This window comes from Ailuropoda melanoleuca, chromosome X (assembly GCF_002007445.2).
Source record: "Ailuropoda melanoleuca isolate Jingjing chromosome X, ASM200744v2, whole genome shotgun sequence".
Classification (NCBI taxonomy): Eukaryota; Metazoa; Chordata; class Mammalia; order Carnivora; family Ursidae; genus Ailuropoda; species Ailuropoda melanoleuca.
The window spans coordinates 94,704,458-94,723,938 of record NC_048238.1 but is presented as its reverse complement, the minus strand read 5'-3'; the positions used below and the strand labels follow the sequence as shown (position 1 = coordinate 94,723,938).

At 39.8% G+C, this 19,481-nt stretch overlaps 1 protein-coding gene across 8 annotated transcripts in view; it reads left to right on the top strand.

The window, feature by feature from the left end:
* MBNL3 (muscleblind like splicing regulator 3) overlaps positions 1–19,481 on the top strand; it is a 106,976-nt gene that overhangs the window by 13,071 nt on the left and 74,424 nt on the right. Inside the window, exon 2 of one of the 8 annotated variants that reach the window (XM_034649244.1) lies at positions 12,149–12,219. The exons of the other annotated variants lie outside the window; for them this stretch is intronic. The gene's annotated coding sequence lies outside the window, so the exon portion shown is untranslated. The remainder of the gene's footprint in view (positions 1–12,148; positions 12,220–19,481) is intronic. 8 annotated transcript variants of the gene reach the window in all.

Genomic DNA, 19,481 nt, shown 5'->3' with positions numbered 1-19,481 from the left:
AGTAAACCGTGAGGAGCTCTCCTGTTTATTCTTTTTGCCCTTAAGGTGTAGGATTAAGCTTGCCACAAAAGAACCAGGATAGGTTGGAACAAAACAAAGACAGTGGAATTCAGCCAAAATAATAAGATCGTTTTTAAGTGGCTTTCGAGACCTCTCGGTGCTACTGAATTCGTGCACGTGTGACTGACGTCTTTCTATAGGTCGGGCTCCAGGAAAATGAAAGTCAAGTGGGGAAAGCTGTAAAGAATAACGAAGATTAGAATATAACTGCCAAGGATGTGCTTTTCCTTTATGATTTCCTTTTAGACTAGGATCCCGTCTCAGTCCTTCATTAAGTTAGAAATTTCAACAGGGGCAGCACCTTCCCTGTGGTGCATCCGGCAACTTCCGGTTTTCGTGGATTTTTCTCTTTGACCGTGTAATTCAAAAAATAAGCCTCGGGTCCAGATTCAGTTCTCCTTATTGTAGCCACCCTCCCCATGTTCCCTTTTAGAACATATTTTATTCTTCCTTTCTCAGCAGCTGATGATTATCAGTACAAAGTATCTTGAACTTAAGTCTTGTACTTAATGTCTGGGTTGATGTTGATTCTAGTCAAAGAGAAAGGGTTGTTGCTTTGAGGTTCTGAAAATGCTTTTTATTCTAAAGGAGAAAATGATGCAAATTTGGCGACATGTTGAAAAACTTAAATCTTTGAAGTTATTGTAAAGGTACTAATTATCTAAACCCACATTCCCCAGTCTGTGTTTATTTTGCCACAAGTTCCAGGTAAAAAAAAAAAGGGGGGGTTCTTCTTAGGTTGGATGCCTGGGAATTGATGGTTAAAATGAATACCACATTCTGAGGATTAAACTGCATGAAAGCTATATTCCCTACTCCCTCCCAAAATATCTGGACCCAAATGTATATGAGAGTGTATGTGTATATACGTATATATAATTTTATAAATTCAACTTTTGTTTTTTATACTACATTTCAAGTCACTGGGCAAACGCTACTTGTTGATAAGAATTTAAGACTACTCCATCAGCAGGCATCAAAATAGTTGCATAATATCTTCCTGCCAAAAGAAGGTACAGCACAAAATCAGCAGTAACTTAGATTAAAAGACCCTCCTCCCCAGGAAAAGTGTTTGTTAAATAGATTTCTAAAACAACTGGGAAATCTTTGCTTTTACTTTCCTGTTCGTGATTTCTAGTTTAAACAGCTTCCTTACCGTGTGACACTGGAAAAAATAGATATCTAGAGTCCCCTAAATCGAGAAGCAAGCCAAATGGTTTTACATTTAAGTTATTGAGGATATCTTTGTACTTTGTTCAAGTAAAAATATTCAGCAGATCCAAACTTAAAATGATAGCATGAATGGGCTTATTCAGTCCATGATCAACAATTTTCAACTCTTTGCTTGATAATTGGAAGGATGGCACAGGAATGCAAGTTCATATGGTTGGTTTAAATTAAGGCTCTTGTGTTGAGGGAATCAAACAGCTTGGTAATCAAGTTGTGAACTCTATGCCTCTCTTAACTAATTAATTTAGCCTGATACCTCTTCAAAGGTCGTGTTCCATGTTACCAATTAACTATACCTCTTAGGCATCTCAACTCCATCTCCAGGGTCTGTTCTCTGGTTTATTATTATTACAATTACTTATTGGATTCAGTAAAAAAAATTGAATTTGCAAATGGGTCCTTTTTCGGTTTGATTAGTATCAGTGAAAATGCCTTCTCAGAGTCTTTTTGCTCAGTGAAATTGTATTTTTTTAACAATGAGGTTTGCGCATTGAAGTTAAAATTAAAATTATTAATAATAATTAAAATTAAAATAATATAGAAAAATGTCTGCTTCCCAAACGTCGGTACCATGTTATCTTTGTGTGTATGTATGATTAATGTTGTAATAAATACCGAAGAAACGATGACTTGTTTGTTGAGCTTACAGTGGGGAAAATTCCAGCAAGGAAGACAAAAAGTGAGTGATGGGAAAAAGCCTTTGCATCCAGTTCTCCCCAGCTGTGTTCGGTAGAGAGGAACACTTACTCAGAGGTTCTGTAGCCTCCCTTCTTGTCAAGAATTTGATTCTTCCAGTATTCGATTTGAAAACCGTAACCTTCTAGTGTAGAACAGTTGGCCAAGAGGGCGCAGGGGCCAATTTATCTGACTCCAGTCGACAAGCTATACAAATTCATATGAAAAAAAGCAAATCTGCAAAAAAATGCATGGGGAGAAATCAGGTATACCGGTTGTGTGTGACTTTTGCAGTGGACTTTCCACAGCATATCAACCCTGGCATCCTTCCAAAGCGAGCCTTGACCAGGTAATCACTATACCTATAACCTTGGAAAATTGCTCTGGCAAGAAAATATATCAGACATCATGTCTTCTTTTGGTTTGGAAAGCACTATTTACAGATGCCGTATTTATTAGTTTATAATAGGGCATCCTAAGTGCTAAATGCCTCCCCTCTGACACAAATGCACCCAAACACACAGGAACAGTTTTGACATTCATTCATTCATTCATTCATTCATTCATTCATTCATTCATAGTTTTGACTTCTATTTAAACCTGAGTTCTGTAGTTGATTGCAGTTGTGTTATTCATCTGTTGTGGCTGCAGACCTTTTGCGGTTGTATCATCCCATGAAAGATTATCTGGCCTAAAATCAATCAATCATACCTTTTTATTTAAATTTAATATGAATCCTCACCAGTTTTTAGTACCAGAACAGGCCTCACTATAGAACAATCTATTAGGGAGAAAAAAAGAGGAAAAGGAATATTAAGAAGTGATAGGAAGGGATGATATAATTTTGTGCTTTTTTAAAAAAAAGTTTGTTTATTTATTTATTTAAGTAATCTCTACACCCAGCGTGGGGCTCAAACTCACATCTCTCACATCCCCGAGAGTCGCATGATCCGCTGAACTGAGCCAGCCAGGCGCCCTGTACTCCTTTCTCATGGCAACAGTTCCTTACTCCGTGCCAGGCAGTGTGATAAGCACTTTGCACCCATCCTCTCATCTCATCGTCACTGCAACCCTGTGAAGTTGGTGTTATTATTTATCTCCTTTTTACAGATGGGGAACCTGACACTCGGAAAGATTAGTAGCATGCCCAAAGACATTCTGCTAGTAAACAGCAGCGTCCAAAGTTGAACTTCACCCTCTGACTCTAGAGTCTATGCTTAAAATCTCCACGGTTATATTATGGACATATTTTTTTAAAAAAAGGTTTCACTGGGAATTTGAGTGTGCCGTCTGCCTCTTTTACAATGCATTAGTGACCTAAGACTGAGCACTGGATAAGGATGGCACTGCTGGAATGAAGTAAAGATCTGGAATGACCAAAAGCTGCAGACTTTCCAAGTTATAGAACCATAAACTCTTAGAAGTGGAGGGGAGAAGGCATCATTCAATTAACAGCACCCTTGTTCGGGATTAGTCTGCTCTGCACACTACTGTCGGTAACAGTAACCAGACTTTTAGAAGTTAGATTATGGTGAGATATATACTAATATTTAATAGTGGTGGTGCCTGATATTTTTATAGCACTCTTTTGTTTTGGAGACTTTAATGTAAACTCTGCTGAGCACATGCAGCGATCACAGCATATTTTAAATCCCGGCTTGATTTTTCTGATAGTTGACCTCCCAGGACTTTTGTGTTTCACTTTCCTACCCAACCCACTTGTAGCTTTTTTCCTTCCCAACCCACAAGTCAACCAAGTTTCTGCGTGCTGAGGATAGAGCCCTGAGCAAGTATTCAAGTATGTTTTAATATGAAGGTAAGAAACCTAGATGGTTTTCTACAAAGACTGTCAAAAGTAAAGTAACAGCTAAATTGAGGGGGTTGTTGATCTATTTTTCAAGAGAGGCAAAAAATAAAGCTAAAAATGAAGAGAGGCAATGGATTGAGACAGCTTTGGACTCCCACTTATTCCGTCACCTTTAAGGAGAAAGTTGATTTCTGACGTGAAGACCCACACTCACCATCTATGTTCTTTGTGATGATGGTGATCCCACCGTGTCCTGGGCCCCTTGCCACGCCACCCTGCATGGGGACCAAATCTTTGTTTTCCCACCAGCTAGCGTATTGTCTTGCATACAGCAGGTGCTCACTACTTCCGTTAGTTTAGCAAGTATTTGTTTAGTATACGTGAGGTATTGAGCCAGTGACAAGATGGATAAGAGGTGTCCTTGAGGTGCTCACAGTCGAGCAGACAGCTCATCAATAGTTCCACTATCATGTGACAAGTGTTGAGCTGGAGGTGGGCAGACATGCTGGATGCTGAAACCCTGGGTAGAATTCCATGCTGGATCTTGCATCCACTCCTCTGATATGCACATCCCTTCTGGGGCATTGTCCCCTACATCTGAACCCATTCAATAAGAAGGTATTCACTTTTAACAAGATAGGGAAGTTGATCTGCATTTTCCTAATCGCAAATGTCTGCGTCATTGACTTCAAATCTGTGAATACCATGTAATTACAGATTTCATTTCTAAATAAAACTTAAGTAGAGCTGTTGTTGATAATGCTTGGCACCTCCAGAAATTATATCTTCGTAGAAATTTTGAATAATCTTTACAATTATTTATTTATTTATAAGCCCTACACCCAACATGGGGCTTGAGCTCAGGACCCCGACATCAAGAGCTGCACGCTGTACCGACTGAGCCACCCAGGTGCACCAAACTTTACAGTTTTCTAAAAAGTACTTCGATTCATTATGTGCTCAAATCCCTAGTAACAAACCTATAAATCTTAAATGATGTGTTATGCATTTTTGTGCCCACAGGAGGCAGGACAGAGTGATGATGGACAGCAAGGATGCTGGGGCATGCCTGAATTTGATCTCTGCTTTGCTACTCATCCACTGTGTGGCCCTGGACCAAGTTATTGAATCTTTCTGTGTCTCAGTTTCCTCATCTGGAAAATGGAGACACTAGAGGTGCTTGGGTGGCTCAGTCGGTTAGGCGTCCGACTCTTGGTTTCGGCTCAGGTCATGATCTCAGGGTCCTGGGATCGAGCCCTATATTGGTCTCCACGATCAGCGTGGGGTCTGCTTGTCCATCCCCCTTTGCTCATCCTTCTACTCATGCTTTCTCTCCCTCTCTCTGTCTCTAAAATAAACAGATCTTTAAAAAAAAAGAAAATAGGGACAATAACAGTACTTACCTCACAGGATTGTTATGAGCAATACACGAATTCATGTATGTGAAAAAGCTTAGTGCCAGGCACATAGTAAACACTGTGCACATTTGCTGTTATATTTTCAGTTCGACTGCAATTACACACTTTATTCTGTTTTTCATAAATCATACAGACTCCTCTTTAAATGACATTCAAATCATTAGAGATTGATGTGAAGGTTTCTCTTACATGGAGTCTCTAGTCCTCTGAGTGTTTTCACACCAAAAGCCAAGTAAGTTCGCAATTATCTATACTTGGAAATGAGAGGCCAACTTTGACATTCCTTTCTTCTCCTGTTGCATGGCCATAGAATTTGACAATAAATTACACAACTACCTCCTATCAGCTTGGTAAAATCTCCATAGCTCACACATTATCCCATGCTAAGGGATCAGTGCTTTTAGAACGTTCAATGTGTAGCTTGGAAGCCACAAGAAATAAAGCATACCACAGAGCTGGGTTTACACTTCTTGACTGCATCGATGCCGTGCTGTTTGCCAGCCTTGTGATTTCTGGGCGTATTTCTTTAGTTGACCAGTAACATCTTTGGCAGGATGCTGTCTGGGGGCCAAAATCCAATGGTGAGTTTTAGTCTTCTGCTGATAACTGGTTTTGGCAGTGCTCCGGAATTCTGCGTGGCCAAGACAAATTGACAAATACAAAGTCGTTTAGAGTACCAGTGAATTAACACTGAGATTACTGTTTGCCTTTCATCTTTCTGTATTGTTTCACATTTATTATTTCCAGGGCAGTGATGATATAGTCATTTTCAGGATTAAGCACAGGGAGAAAAATGCTGAAAATGGCACAGAGGAGTGAAGCCTATACTAAGTACAGCTCAAGCTGGGGGCCAGGGGAGATCCACTTCATGGACCAAGCTGGTACAATTGCCTCATCATTATGTTTAGATGATGATTTTATCTTTGTCATTAAGTGGCACCATATGGATGCTGTGCCCACCAAACCAGCTTCCTCAGTAGCAATAAGTAAATGGGTTAATTAACTCTTACATGTATGGTGGTTATCAATTTTTATTCAGAAATTCCCTTACATAAAATACATAAGCAGTTAAGTTAGGTTTAGAAATTCACCGACAGCCTTTATAAACTACTGTAATTATCCCCAGAAATCAACATGTGTTCAGTGACTAACTCTCCAGAGCTTTTACTAAGATAAATAAACAGAAGCAGCACTAACCAGTTCCCTTGCATTTCCTAATCTTTGGCATGCCTTTTGGTGGTATTTAGACTTAAGGAGGGCTCTGTCTCTCCTGAGGAATCCAAACTATGCTTTCTCCTCGTTGGCTGGCTGGAAAATTTAAATCTCCCTCTCGCTGATCAACTTCGGTCCCAAGCTCGTATATATCCCTTTACATTGTGCATATGTCAAGGGATCTGAACATGTGGTTTGCATTAGCGAGCACCCAGTACAAAATTACAGTGTGATAGTCCAATGGTATGCATCGGTAGGTTCAGATACTTACCGGGATACTGCCTTACTGGTTGGAACGTGAACACGGACCAGAACACCCTCTCCACTGCACGCTTCCTGGACGCCCCCATGATTCAGCAACAGAAATGTAGCCAAGCGCCCAATATATGTTTCAAGACATGACTGGTGTTTCTAATCATGACCCAGAATTATTAGAAAAAGCATAATTTTGTTTTTCCTATTCTATCTCTAAGGGGGCAACAAAGTTTGATAAAGCATTTCGGAAAGATATCTACCGAGACGGATTAAAAGAGACAAATAGTAATGTGTAAAAGTTTCGGTTTTTGAAATCTCATTTTTATTGATCCCCTCCTTGCCTGACAGTTCCAATAAATGAGGTGTTAATATAATAAGACCTCAATGTGAATTTATGGACTTTTGTAATATCTTTATGGGCCAGCAGTATTAATAAAAAGTATTTGTCATTGAAATTATGGTGTTGAGAAAATTATTTTGGGATCAGAACCAGGATTGTAAAGAGGTAGCTACTTTCAGTGAAAGCATTTCCAAACTCATAGAGTTGGGGAGGGGGGGAGAATACAGAATATTAATCTTGTGCGTTCTCTTTTTTAATGAAATTTGATTGAAGAATCACTTTCTCACCTAATAATAGTCTAAGGGAGTCTGGTGAAGAAGAGTCTAAAATGAACTGGCATCACCGCTGAATTTTTGCATGCACACCTTTTTTTAAATTTCATAAATATGCATTTGTGTCTGNTTAATTTCATAAATATGCATTTGTATCTGGAGGGAAATTATTTTCTTTCATTAGTATCATACATGCTTCAAAATACTTCTGCATTATTTAGAAATAGCAATGTAGACTAAGGATAAAGATGAAGAATGCTCTAAAATGTTTTTTGAAGTTCAGTTTGCCAGTGGAGATCTTTTCAAATAACAATAACACTTTGCTTTTCCTGCAAGGATTTTCAAATGGCGTGTGCCTGCGAATGTTCACTGCTACCCTGCGTTAGAGGTAGTATTCTCCTGAAAAGCACACTATACGAATGGGAATGTTGCTTGTGTGTGCTCAGGGAAAAGCTACATCATTGTCCTCGGAAGCAGGGCTTTAGGAGGTAAGGTCAGCTCTGTACCATTCAGTGTAATGAGCAAGGAATATTCTAATTTATTTAAAAGAGTTACCACCACCTCGACAAAATAAATACAGAGTCGCTTACAAAACGTGTCCTAAATAGAGTTTTCTACTTGCAAATATATACACTTAATTTGCTTGAGGGAGGCTTTTCGATAGGCTCCATATTAGAATCTGATATTTATGCTAGCAAATATTTTTGAAAACCTACTATGTACTCAGCACCAGAACTGTTTTGGTTCCCTTTTTTCCACATTACTCCCTTTCCATTTTCTCGGTAATCCTCTTTTATCATTTCAGCTTCCATCTACTTTCAGAAAATGGCATTTCAGATGGTTTTTAAAGCAGGTTTTTCTTACCTCTGCTTAGCATAACGAGTGTGTTTGGATAGCAAATACAGTAGGACATTTTTGGTGTGATTTCATCTTTAGCTGAGACAGTACCATTCCACTGATCACTAATGGTTTTCCTGATTTTTCTATTGACACGAATAACCTGGTAAAGAAATGAGGTATGGAGTTAGTGTTTTCCTTAGGTTTTAACTCTCATTTCTAGTTTCCGCTACATGTAAAAAGGGAGAATCCCTCCGTTCTTCGTCTTACCGACCTTTGCAACTCTAAGGAGCAGGTTTTCTTGATTTTAGCTAGCAGTATAAGATTATTTAATTTTGGATTTCTATTGGAGCATCGTATTGTTCCATTTACTTTGAGTTGCTGACACATTTTCTCAAATCCACTGAAATAGTAATTAAGTGGGACTCAACTGTTTGAAACCCATAATCAATGAGAGTTTTTTTCCATTGTTATGAGAAATAAAATATGAATTTACCGGGGATTAAGTATAAGAAAAAATAACCCGTATTGTAGCTTAAGGTCTATTCATATTGAAGCCAAAGCCCAATAGCTTCCATTAACCTTAATAAGAATTGATGTCCAGGGATGCTGGTCTTAAGGCATTATAATATCTCTAGTAATGAGATAAAGATTTAATTAGGGTTATTTGACGTTGTTTAGTAAGACAAAAAAGGACTGTATCGAAAAGATTTCTACCAAAAGTGATTCTGGTTACCACGATTTAAAAAAAAATCCTCCCAGTATTTTCATTAATTCAGTCTGCTTTATATGATCTGCTGATTTTGGACAACAATGTGCTTTATCTTTTCATAAAACTGGTAAGGAAAGCTATGTCTTCTCATGCATCCAGTCGTTATGTTCACAATTTCATGCCACATTCTTTTTCTTTTATCCCTTAAAAAAAATTTCAGCCAACCTCTTTTAGGTACAGTGAGGGCTGAAACTTTGTTAAATTTACTATCTATACAGATTATGTTTGATTGATTATGAATGAGAAATCCACTCATTTTCTAAACATTATCCATTGTTAGGAATTGATATGCAATTGATTCAGCTGGAATAATCTGCATATATTTTAAATACCACCAAGGTGACAAAAGCAGTCAGAGATATTTTATGGGGTACATATTTTTTGCTTGCATAGGTATGCAAAATATGTGTATTTAAGGCTTGCAAAGGTAGCCTTAGGCAGGGAAATCCACTATGCTTGCAATTCTGGGAGCTGCCACCAGGTGGCATAATTAACATCTTTCACCATCTTCTTTGTTAACAACCTCAACGCTTTCTTTGGTTTTTCCTTTAAGGAGAACTTTTCCTTTTAATCAAAATACTTTGTACTAAGAAGCTCTGGGCCATATGCCTATATACGGCTTCCTGTAGGTTTTCTGCTTATAGATTTCCTTCTACTGCTCCAGTTAATTGCTTTGCTGCCAGAACATTGCCCTAAATGACTGAAGTCTGATTTCTCTAGGTTTCAGGTGATGTATTGGTTCTTTGGCACTCTTTATATAGCAAAGAATTTTGTCGTGTTCAGTACAATGTCTCACTAGATTTAGCTCCTTTTTAGCCAGCAGTCTTAAGATTCTGTCCCTTCCCCCAATAACAGACATTTACACATGAACACACAAACGTACACACTCACAGACACACGAGTTTCCAGCAGCATAACATACATACATGCATACATACGTGGCTGTATCTTCCTTTGGTCTCTGAAAAATCCTGTGGTGGTCTCTCTTCCACCCAGCCAGCTTCTATAACTCATTCTAACTCCTGCTTTCTTTTGGACTTTGATGCTTAGATTGTTTTAAAAGCTAATTTGCATCAAATAGTAAAGATTATCTATTAACTTCCCTAGCTGGTTGTGGGCTGTTTTATAGTCTGCTTTGTAAAAGCAGGCCATTACTCTATTTCTCCTGAACATTTGAAAGCATTAATTTCAGCTTCCCATTCAAATAAATAGAATAGGTTTTGAGTTGAGACACAGTGGCTTCAGTTCTTACGATCATATGTATTCTTATGCCATGGAAATTAAGAGTCTAAATATGAAGAAAGAGTACAGAAAGAGAGAGAAAGAAATAATCAGACACTAATGGAGGGAGGGAGGAATGAGGGAGGGAATGAGGGGAGAGCTATTGAGAGATTGAGTTTAAAACTTCTCCAAAGTATAGAACTAAGGATTCAACTCTGGTTATTAGAACTGAGCTTTCGTGCTGCCTGTGTCACTAACTCTTTGTAACTGTGACCGAGTCATTTATTCTTTATAGTCCTGTTGTCTTGTCTGAAAAATGAGGGCCTTGGCCTGGAGGTCATCACTGCTCACATTGTGAGTCTGTGACTCAGGCTCATATTAAAGCAGAAATGTGGGGAATGCATCTGTGCTTGAGGTCTTGCTTGGGTTCATGATTGAACAACTCAACGAGAAATAAAAAGTACAGATCACTATACATAATGAAAATGTATAAGTTCGTGCTCTTCCTTTTTGTGTCCTGCATTTCCCAGCCTTGCTGCTGTTAACGTAGCGCTCTGCATTCGGGAGACATGGGTCGATGGAACACTTTCGTCCACACATTGAAGGAAAACTAGAACTCTGCAGTGGGTCTTTCTTTCTTCCGCTTGCATGGACACAGTCAGTGTGATGGACAAGAAATACTACTTCTGGATAAGAGAGAGTCTTCTTTTTCTTTTTTTAAGATTTTATTTATTTATTCGACAGAGAGAGAGAGACCCAGCGAGAGAGGGAACACAAGCAGGGGGAGTGGGAGAGGGAGAAGCAGGCTCCCCACTGAGCAGGGAGCCCAATGTGGGGCTTGATCCCAGGACCCTGAGATCAGGCCCTGGGCCGAAGGCAGACGCTTAATGACGGAGCCGCCTAGGCGCCCCAAGAGAGAGTCTTCTAAGAGGGCACAGCTCGTCATTCTAGAGTTCTAGGAGTTTGTGGTTATAAAGCAAGTGAGATTCAGAGCTTCCTTGCATGCTACCTCTAAGAAGTTGGGGATATGAGATTATCTCCCCAACTAGCGTATAAACTCCTTGAGAGAAGAGAATCTGTCTTACATGCATTTCATGTCGCCTGCAGACCAAACGCAGTGCTGTGCACACAGCCACAAGTTAGCGATGCACTTGCTCACTGATACCATAATAAAAAGTTACCGACTCAGGGCATCTTAGCTTGACATGGTGATGGGATGTTTCTAGCCCAGTTTCCCAGGCCGTGTGATAGAATCCCAGCGAAGAAGAGTGCACCACCTAGGGAAGCAGCCCTACATCCTGTGAGCCAGCCCTTTGCTGGGCCTCTCTGTGACTCTCTCTAGTTTTCACCTATAGATCCTTCTACGATTTTTTATAATTACTTTAACATAAGGGGATGAGGTGTGTCAAATTCCTCTTCCCATATTGAACACGATGAGGTGATTTCTTTCCGAAGCACTTAATCACTGCTTATTTTGTAAGTCCTTTATAAATACTAAAACATTTCAATCTAGAAAACAACCCTATGAGATAGATGCTATTATTGGCACCATTTTCTGGGTGAGGAAACCGAAGTATGCACGGTTTAGGTAATTTGTCCAAGGTCTTCCAACTAGTAGGTAAGAAGTGGGATTTATGAGTAAGGCCTTCCGACTCCAAAATCCTGTACTCAGCCACAGTGCTGTGGTGGGATATTTTCCCTGGGTTTATAAAGAAGCAGGAACGTTTCAATGTTTCTCTTTTTTGTTCCCGTAAGTAAATACCCAGTTGTTGAAAGGTTCCCATTTTTCATGGCACTTTATTTACTTATTGTCAAATTAACTTTGAGATCTGGGAGAGGTACTGTTAAAGATCTGGAAATCATCTATTCTATTTGTTTTTGCCACCTTGAAGCACTACACCTTTATTTGGATTACATAGAACTTTTTCCCATTTAATGAACTGATGTTGCTAATATCTGGGCAAGTTTTACTCTAGCCTCTAAGGATGCTGTTACATCAGCTCTGTTTTCTGTCCCTAGGGCATCTCTTTACTTTTTTTTTCCATCTAGGTCCTTTGCCCTCTCCCACACTGGATTTCTTTAAATGTTTACTTTGGCAGAAGTCAAGCCCGAAACATCAAGTAAGTACTGTAATTTGCTCACTTATGTATTTTTTCCATTGTCTTAAATTCCTCGCAACCCACCTTCCATGTCTAATACCGACCGTACTAGGCCATTAACTGGGACCTGAGGTTATCATCTGCTTCCCTTACACCAGGGGAGTTCACATCTGCCCTATGATTTAATCCAGTCAGGGAACCGAGAGGCTGAGGCTAAGTATCTTGTCCGAGGTTCAGATGCAGGTATTTGGCCTTAGTGTCCTCGTATGTGTAATGAAAACAAATGAGCTGAGAGCCCACTAAGTGTCAGGCACCAGCCTAGATCCCGCCCTGAAGCAGTTCACAGAAGTAGCTGCCCAGCTCTGATCCAGTGGGCTCAGGGTGGAGAGTTCTGTTTGAGCAGTGCCCTGAGATCCCCATGGTCCCTTTTCCTTGGTGGAGTTGAGAAGCCGGCCTTAGAAGAACGAGTGGCTTTTTTCCCTTTCTCAGGGAAGCACTTCCATAAATCTATACAACCCTAAATTTATGTATCTTTTAAAAACAAATGTGTGTGGCATTGCAATTATATTTGCTAGACGATTCAAGTCTATAAGGATAAGAACCATGTCCAATGCCTTGTACATAATACTTAATACGTATTTGTAGAGCAAACAAAGCAAAACTCCGTTTTTGTAAATATGTGGACTCTTTCCTATACACGACTGACTGTTCAGGATCTGTAATGGGTAGCTACTATGTTATGCATATTGCCCCCTTTGTTATTTATGTAATATTCAACTCAGCTCACATTTATTGAGAACCTAGTTGTGTCAGGTACTGTACTAGGGGAGTTAATAGTAAACATGCTTACGGTTCTAGCGATGTTTAATTCAAATTAGTGTTGTTCTTGAATGAAGTCATTGAATCTAGGGTGGTTTTAATAGAATGGCGGAGATGGAGGCCATATTATAGTCTGTGGAAGAGTGATTGAGAGTGAGAAGGAGCGGGTACAGGGGGAGGATTCCAGCAATGAAGGCTGAGAAAGCCTTCCCTGAGAAAGAGGCAGAGCTGAAGTATGGAAAAGTCACATGGGTATTTTGGAGGAGACACAGAATTGCAGCTTAAGAGATAATAGAGATAATGGGAAGATACCTGAGGATCGCGGTCAAGGAATGGATGAGTTCCTAATGATATTATGGTTTGGCTTATCCATCAGAAACCCTTGCGGGCCTAAACATAAGTTTTTCAAAAATGAAGGGTATATAACATCTGGTTTCCTAAAGTTATGTCATCTATCCACTAAGATTACCCTTTGGAAATTTGTTTGAGATTTTGAAAATGAAATGTAACACGAGGGACTGTTGGTTTGTCCACGTTTATGCCCTTAACATCTAGGTATGTGGCCCCAAGTTAGTCCTTAATAAATGTTTATCCAGGGAATAGATTTATGAAAGAGAAATTATAGAGATCTACTATCGACATGCATTCTGTAATTGGATAAGAGCCATTTACCCTGAGTGGGTTAAAGTTTTTCATTTACTTGCCTGAAGGTAATGAGCTAGATTGATCTTTCAGGATTGCTTGTAATTCTAGAATTCTCAAAATCTTTATTGGTCCATAAAAGAGTTTTGATTGACTTTTGACAAACCCGATGACCCAAGTTGTGTTGTTTCAGTGATTGCTAATGCGAAAGCTGCTTCGGTGCCTGAGGCTTGACTATTTTTGGTGGAACAGTGTTTGGCATGACGTGTGATTGATAATGCCGTCCATATTCGGACCCTGGGAACTTAAGCTCCGTTTTATGTCAGTGTGAATTGAAGGAGTTTCTCTTATGCTGAGCACCTTCCTGATCTTTTGTGGGATTATACTATTATTCTAAATAGAATCAAGGCATTTTGGTCTCCTTCACTGATATAGTAAATTATATGGGAGTCAAATGTAACCATTTTAGTCATTCTGTACTTGGTGATAGAGATGTTATCATGCTAACTCTAGTTTCTGCCTCATCCCTGTAAGATGTACTCACACGATTTCAAACTGATGGACACAGCGTGGTAACTACAGTATAGAATTTCACCAACTTTGATGGACATTCTGTTCACTTTAGTATAAACGTAAGGGTTCTCGTTCACTCAATATTTGGGCCATTTCTCCTCTACCTCTTTCGTTTGGCCATTTAAGCTGAGTTGATATTTTCTTACATGACGGTTACTCTGTAAGGCTTCTTTTTACTTCCCGTGTGTGTTGGCGTTTCCCTCAATGCACAGACTCCCTTGCTGGTTGGACTTCAGCATTTTTCCTGAAGTTTTGTTTTCAAATCCCTGCTTTCTTTGCAGGCCCTTCCTCAGATCTCATCCCGAAGCCCTCATGTAAAGAAATCTGTCTTACCTTTCCTTCTCTTTATGACCAGCATGCCCCCGGTTTTGATAAAGCAAGTTTGCAAAGGAGCAACGGAGCGAGGAGTTTTTGAAGTTGCTTCAGAATTTCTACATCTTGCTTCAAAGTTTTCACTTCGATTTGGATAACTTTTTTTGGTACAGAATTTTTATTATCGGGGAAGGGATTTAGTATGCCCAAAGGCTTTTATGCTTCCCTTCTGCCAGCTGGATTCCACATCTCTGGGCTGCACGTTTTCTTGAATGGGTGATTTTAAACCCAACGTATCAAGCATTTTCTAACTTCTTTGCCAGACATGCGTGAGAAGATATATTCAAACAATTATAAGCAATTCAGGATCCTCTGGCTTCCATGGATAGGCAGTAATGAGCTTTCGTATTGTAATTACAGGAAGCTGGGAAGAAAATTGAGAAACTGGAGATTTTTAAATTAGTGTCCAGGACTCTATTATTATGACATCTGAGAATTTTGTATATGGAGAAACTCAATACTACTATTTGGTGACAAGTGGAGACTTGAGATTTGTGACAGATTTTGTTTTGAAATTAGACCTTAACGTTGCTCCTTCGTATTGTCTACTGCACATGGCATTAGGGCGGTTGAATGAGATAATGAGCATAAAACATCAGACGCACTGTCTGATACAGAATAAGATCTCCATAAATGTTAACGATTATTAACACCAGGGAATATCAATTGTTTAATAACCAGGACACTGCTTTAGAACACATCATAAAATGTGCTCAGCAAAGCAAATTTATTTTCCTTATTGTGTTTTTAGTGGGTTTTTGTGAACCCTAAATCACTCTTGGAATTTTTACTCAGTAAAATTCCCCCGTGTCCCAATTGATGAGAAATTGATGCAAAGAATATTTTTATGGAATATTTTGTATGTATGTTTACCCTGACCAGAGGGGAGCGGGAGAAATGGGCTCTCGTAGGCAGAAACAGGGGAAGCGAAGCCCAAACCCAAACATTTGGTTAAAGGAGAAATAAGCGAGATGGTATGTTTTGGCTAGCAGCAGACGGTGAACAGGAGGGTTAGCTGGTTGGAGTCAGGTAAGTGGAGCCCGATTCTGAAACATTTTCAGAATTAGAGATGATCAGAGAGAGCGTGGTAGAAAAGCAGAGTCCACGGTTTGGGCAACCTATAGTAGAGAGGCAGCTGGGACAAAATCATGTGTGTAAAGAGGGTGGTATTCTCTGACTCTGAAAGAGGATGGCAAAGCAGTTGCATTGAAATTAATGGGAGACACAGACTCAACAGGGGTCAATTAATCTTTATAATCTCAGAGGCAGGGGCCTACCTTTCCCCAAGGATTCAGAGCTACGGAGAGTACCCTTCTGGTTTTCAGTAGTGTGAAAATGCCTCCAGCCACAAATTCAAGTCCACTGTGGTTATGAGTTGCCAGAAGAAGAAACTAAATGAATCAGGACGGTGGAGTTAAACTTCTGGGAACTCTGCCTACCCATTCTGATCACAGATCTCGAAGATGTAAGGTATGATGAAATTGGATCACGAGCTTTTCATGTGTACACTAACAATTTCAGGCATTTTAGCCAAGTAGATGAGCCTTTCTGGGCCTCTGTTCAAGGTCGAAGTAATCGATAGGTTACTTTGTTCCTCACTGGCTTTGCTAACCGTTGTGAGCGCATTTAGAGTTATTTGGAGTACTGTCATTTTGATGTGAACTTGAGTTTCCACACCCTCCTTTTTAAAACCCGAAATCTGGATTTAAATGACACACCTTATAGGAGGAGGCACGTAAGTTATTTCCCCATTTTTTTAAAGGCCAACTGGAATTGAAATTGATAGATTTCATGGAGTTGGTCTTTTTGAAGATGAGTATTACATTTCAGGGTTAAGGTGTTGCTTTCCATTCTCATGGTATAATTAAACCAAGCTTCTCTCCACATCTCCTCTACCAGTTGAGGTTGAACTTGAGAGATAGTTACACATCTTTCTTTAGTATTAGCAAAGGCACTGACTACTTGCCCAAGATGCAATGAGAAGATGTTAAAAAGCCATCCTAGTTTACCTTTCCTCTAAATTTTTCTGTAAAGATAGGCCCCTGACTTCCAGTCCAGCAGAAATCTCTCTGAAATATCGAGAGGAAAAATGGAATTCTTATTTTATTTTATTATGTATTTATTTATTTTAAAGATTTTACTTTTAAGTCATCTCTACACCCATTGTGGGGTTAGAACTCACAACCCCAAGATCAAGAGTTGCATGCTCCACTGACTGAGCCGGCCAGGCACCCCTGGAATTCCTATTTTAGAGGCCTTTAAGGAAGGATACTCTCAGGCCCTTGTGGAGATTGGAGAAGTTGAACTTAAGATTCTGTCCTGTGCTCCTGACTCTTCATGACTAACTCTTCACTAAAGCAGCCCGCTTCCCAATCAACTCTAGGCGATTGGTTTATAGAGATATATTTCACTCAGGTGTCTGATAATGAATGAGAAAAATAGCCTCTAGCAGGAGTAACTTCAGACACAACCAGCAGAACACTTGTGTACACGTGCCTAGAAAATTCGCTGGCCCAGAAAACTCCCATGGAGTCTACTAGAAATTTTGGCATTGATGTGTTAAACTACTGGGTCCTTGAAATCAGGGTGCATTTGGTCCTCTCCCAACATTTTCAGCCACAAAGCTTTGTCCTCTAGCCTTTCACTAGTTTTATAAGCGCTTCTAATAAGGAGCAGAGGTTCTGTATTGAGATTGAGAACCTTAATTTATTGGCTATAATACCAGTGATGAATTCAGGGAAGGCAGCCCTCACTGGATGCCTCCTAGATACAGCGATGAATTCCTTTACACCATTAAAGCGCTTCAGTGCGACTTAAGTTTACTTCTCTGACAACCAGTCATCCTTATGTGACTCATCAGCTCGACTAGACAGTTACTTGGCTGTTTATAAGTATTAAAGGATAAATACACATTTAGTGATAGCTTTTGATCACTGTTTTGCGGTGTGTGTGTGTGTGTTTGTGTGTGTGTTTATTGACGGACAGTGAATGTTCAACCAAATCTTATCAGTGAGTAAATTGGCCCCGAAAATTCCATTGAATTCGACTCGCTGTGTGTTTTGGGAGGGGCCGGAGCACTTTTCGACCACTGGGGTGCTGGTTAAAGTCCTGTAGCAGGAATTTACAGGATGCCAGTAGGGGCCAAAAAGTGACTATTTAAACTTAACTCCCCACCTGAGCTTATTCTGTAACAAACTGTAACTGAAAAAAAAAACTCCCCTTGGAGCTTTCAACTACAATTTTAAAAGGAATTTCTGTCATCGAGATGAAGACGGACAAGAATTTGAGTCAATTCGGAAAATAGGAATACAGTTCTATGTCCTTACTGACTGGGGTCCCCGGTAGATGGGGAGTTGGCAGACTGCAAACAAGAAGCCGCACTTTTCATTTCATTTCTCTACCTACTTTTCACGCAGGCCTGATTTGAATCACTGCCTGGCCTCGCCTAATGCATCAACTTTGCTCTGACTGTGCGTTGAGGATCCTTAAAGAAAACCGTTTTAAAAGGGCAGATCATTGTGGCCACACCACGTTTATAGCCACGAAGTTTCTACTCTGCTTAAAATCTTTGAGCCCGACTCCTATTTCTGTAACAAATATATAGTCCTCGAGTCGACTTTCCAGGTCCTTCGGAAACTACCCATATGTTATTTGCCTTCCGCAGCGTAAGCTAGCCGTCCTAGCTAGCCCGTGCCTGCTCACCATCCTATGGAAACCTGGCATCTAGTGTTCTCTTTTCTTGCCTTCATTCACCCAGTTTTTGTTTCTTCATTCTTTTATTTTTTAAGATTTTATTTAGTTATTTGACAGAGAGAGAGGGAGTACAAGCAGGGGAAATGGCAGGCAGAGGGAGAGGGAGAACCAGACTCCCCACTGAGCAGGGAGCCCGATGCAGGACTCGATCCCAGGACCCTGGGATCATGACCTGAGCCCAAGGCAGACGCTCAATGGACTGAGCCGCCCAGGCGCCCTTCTTCATTTGTTTTTTAAGGGCCTGCTCCACTTGGCTCCTGTTTGAAAACTCTGGTGATGACTCCAGGCCTGAGTGACACTCTCCCTGCATTTGTTGTTCATGTTCCTGAAGTTTGCCTGTAAGTGTCTACATTGTTGGTTTTTCTTTCCCATTATGTTGTTCTTGCCTCCCCAACTCCAGAGAGGCTTCCTCAGTGCAGAGACGGTGTCTTTCACGTCTTCAGATACCCCAGAAGCTTAGGACACAAGTCTGTGCATACAGTTGGTATACGATAAGTGTTTGTTGGTTGATTGATATTCTCACACATGAACATTTTTAAAACCTCATTCACTCAAATTTTAGGGAGTGATGATAAATATCTGTTAAATGGATAGAGTGAACAACAGATATGGGGTTTTTTGTTTGTTTGTTTATTTTTTGCCCTTCCCCTTCCCCGTCCATGGCCAGCCAACATCTAGGGCAGTGCCTGGGTGATATTAGATGCCCGATAAATACGTGTTGAATGAATTTTCAGCAAAATCACCCTGCATGTAATTAAATGCCGTCAGTCTTATGACTCATTTTGTATTTCACTCATCTCGAGTGCTTGAGCATTATAGGACTCGAATTCCCCAACATGTTACATTCCCATTGACTTCAAGTTCAAATCCAGTTCGTGAGTGAAGAGCTTTTAATGGCACCGGGACTTATGTCCCATGAGCACAAGGAAGCAATTAACCAGTGCTGTTTAATAATAACTGTGTCTAGAATCCTGTTTTTAAGGTGTATTTGTATTAAATTGGATTTGTTTAAACTCTTTAAATGGCATTTATTAGCAAATTTTCATAATTTTGTATATTATTTAAAAGAACCATAACTTTTGTTAAAATATATATATATATTTTATATATATATATATATATAA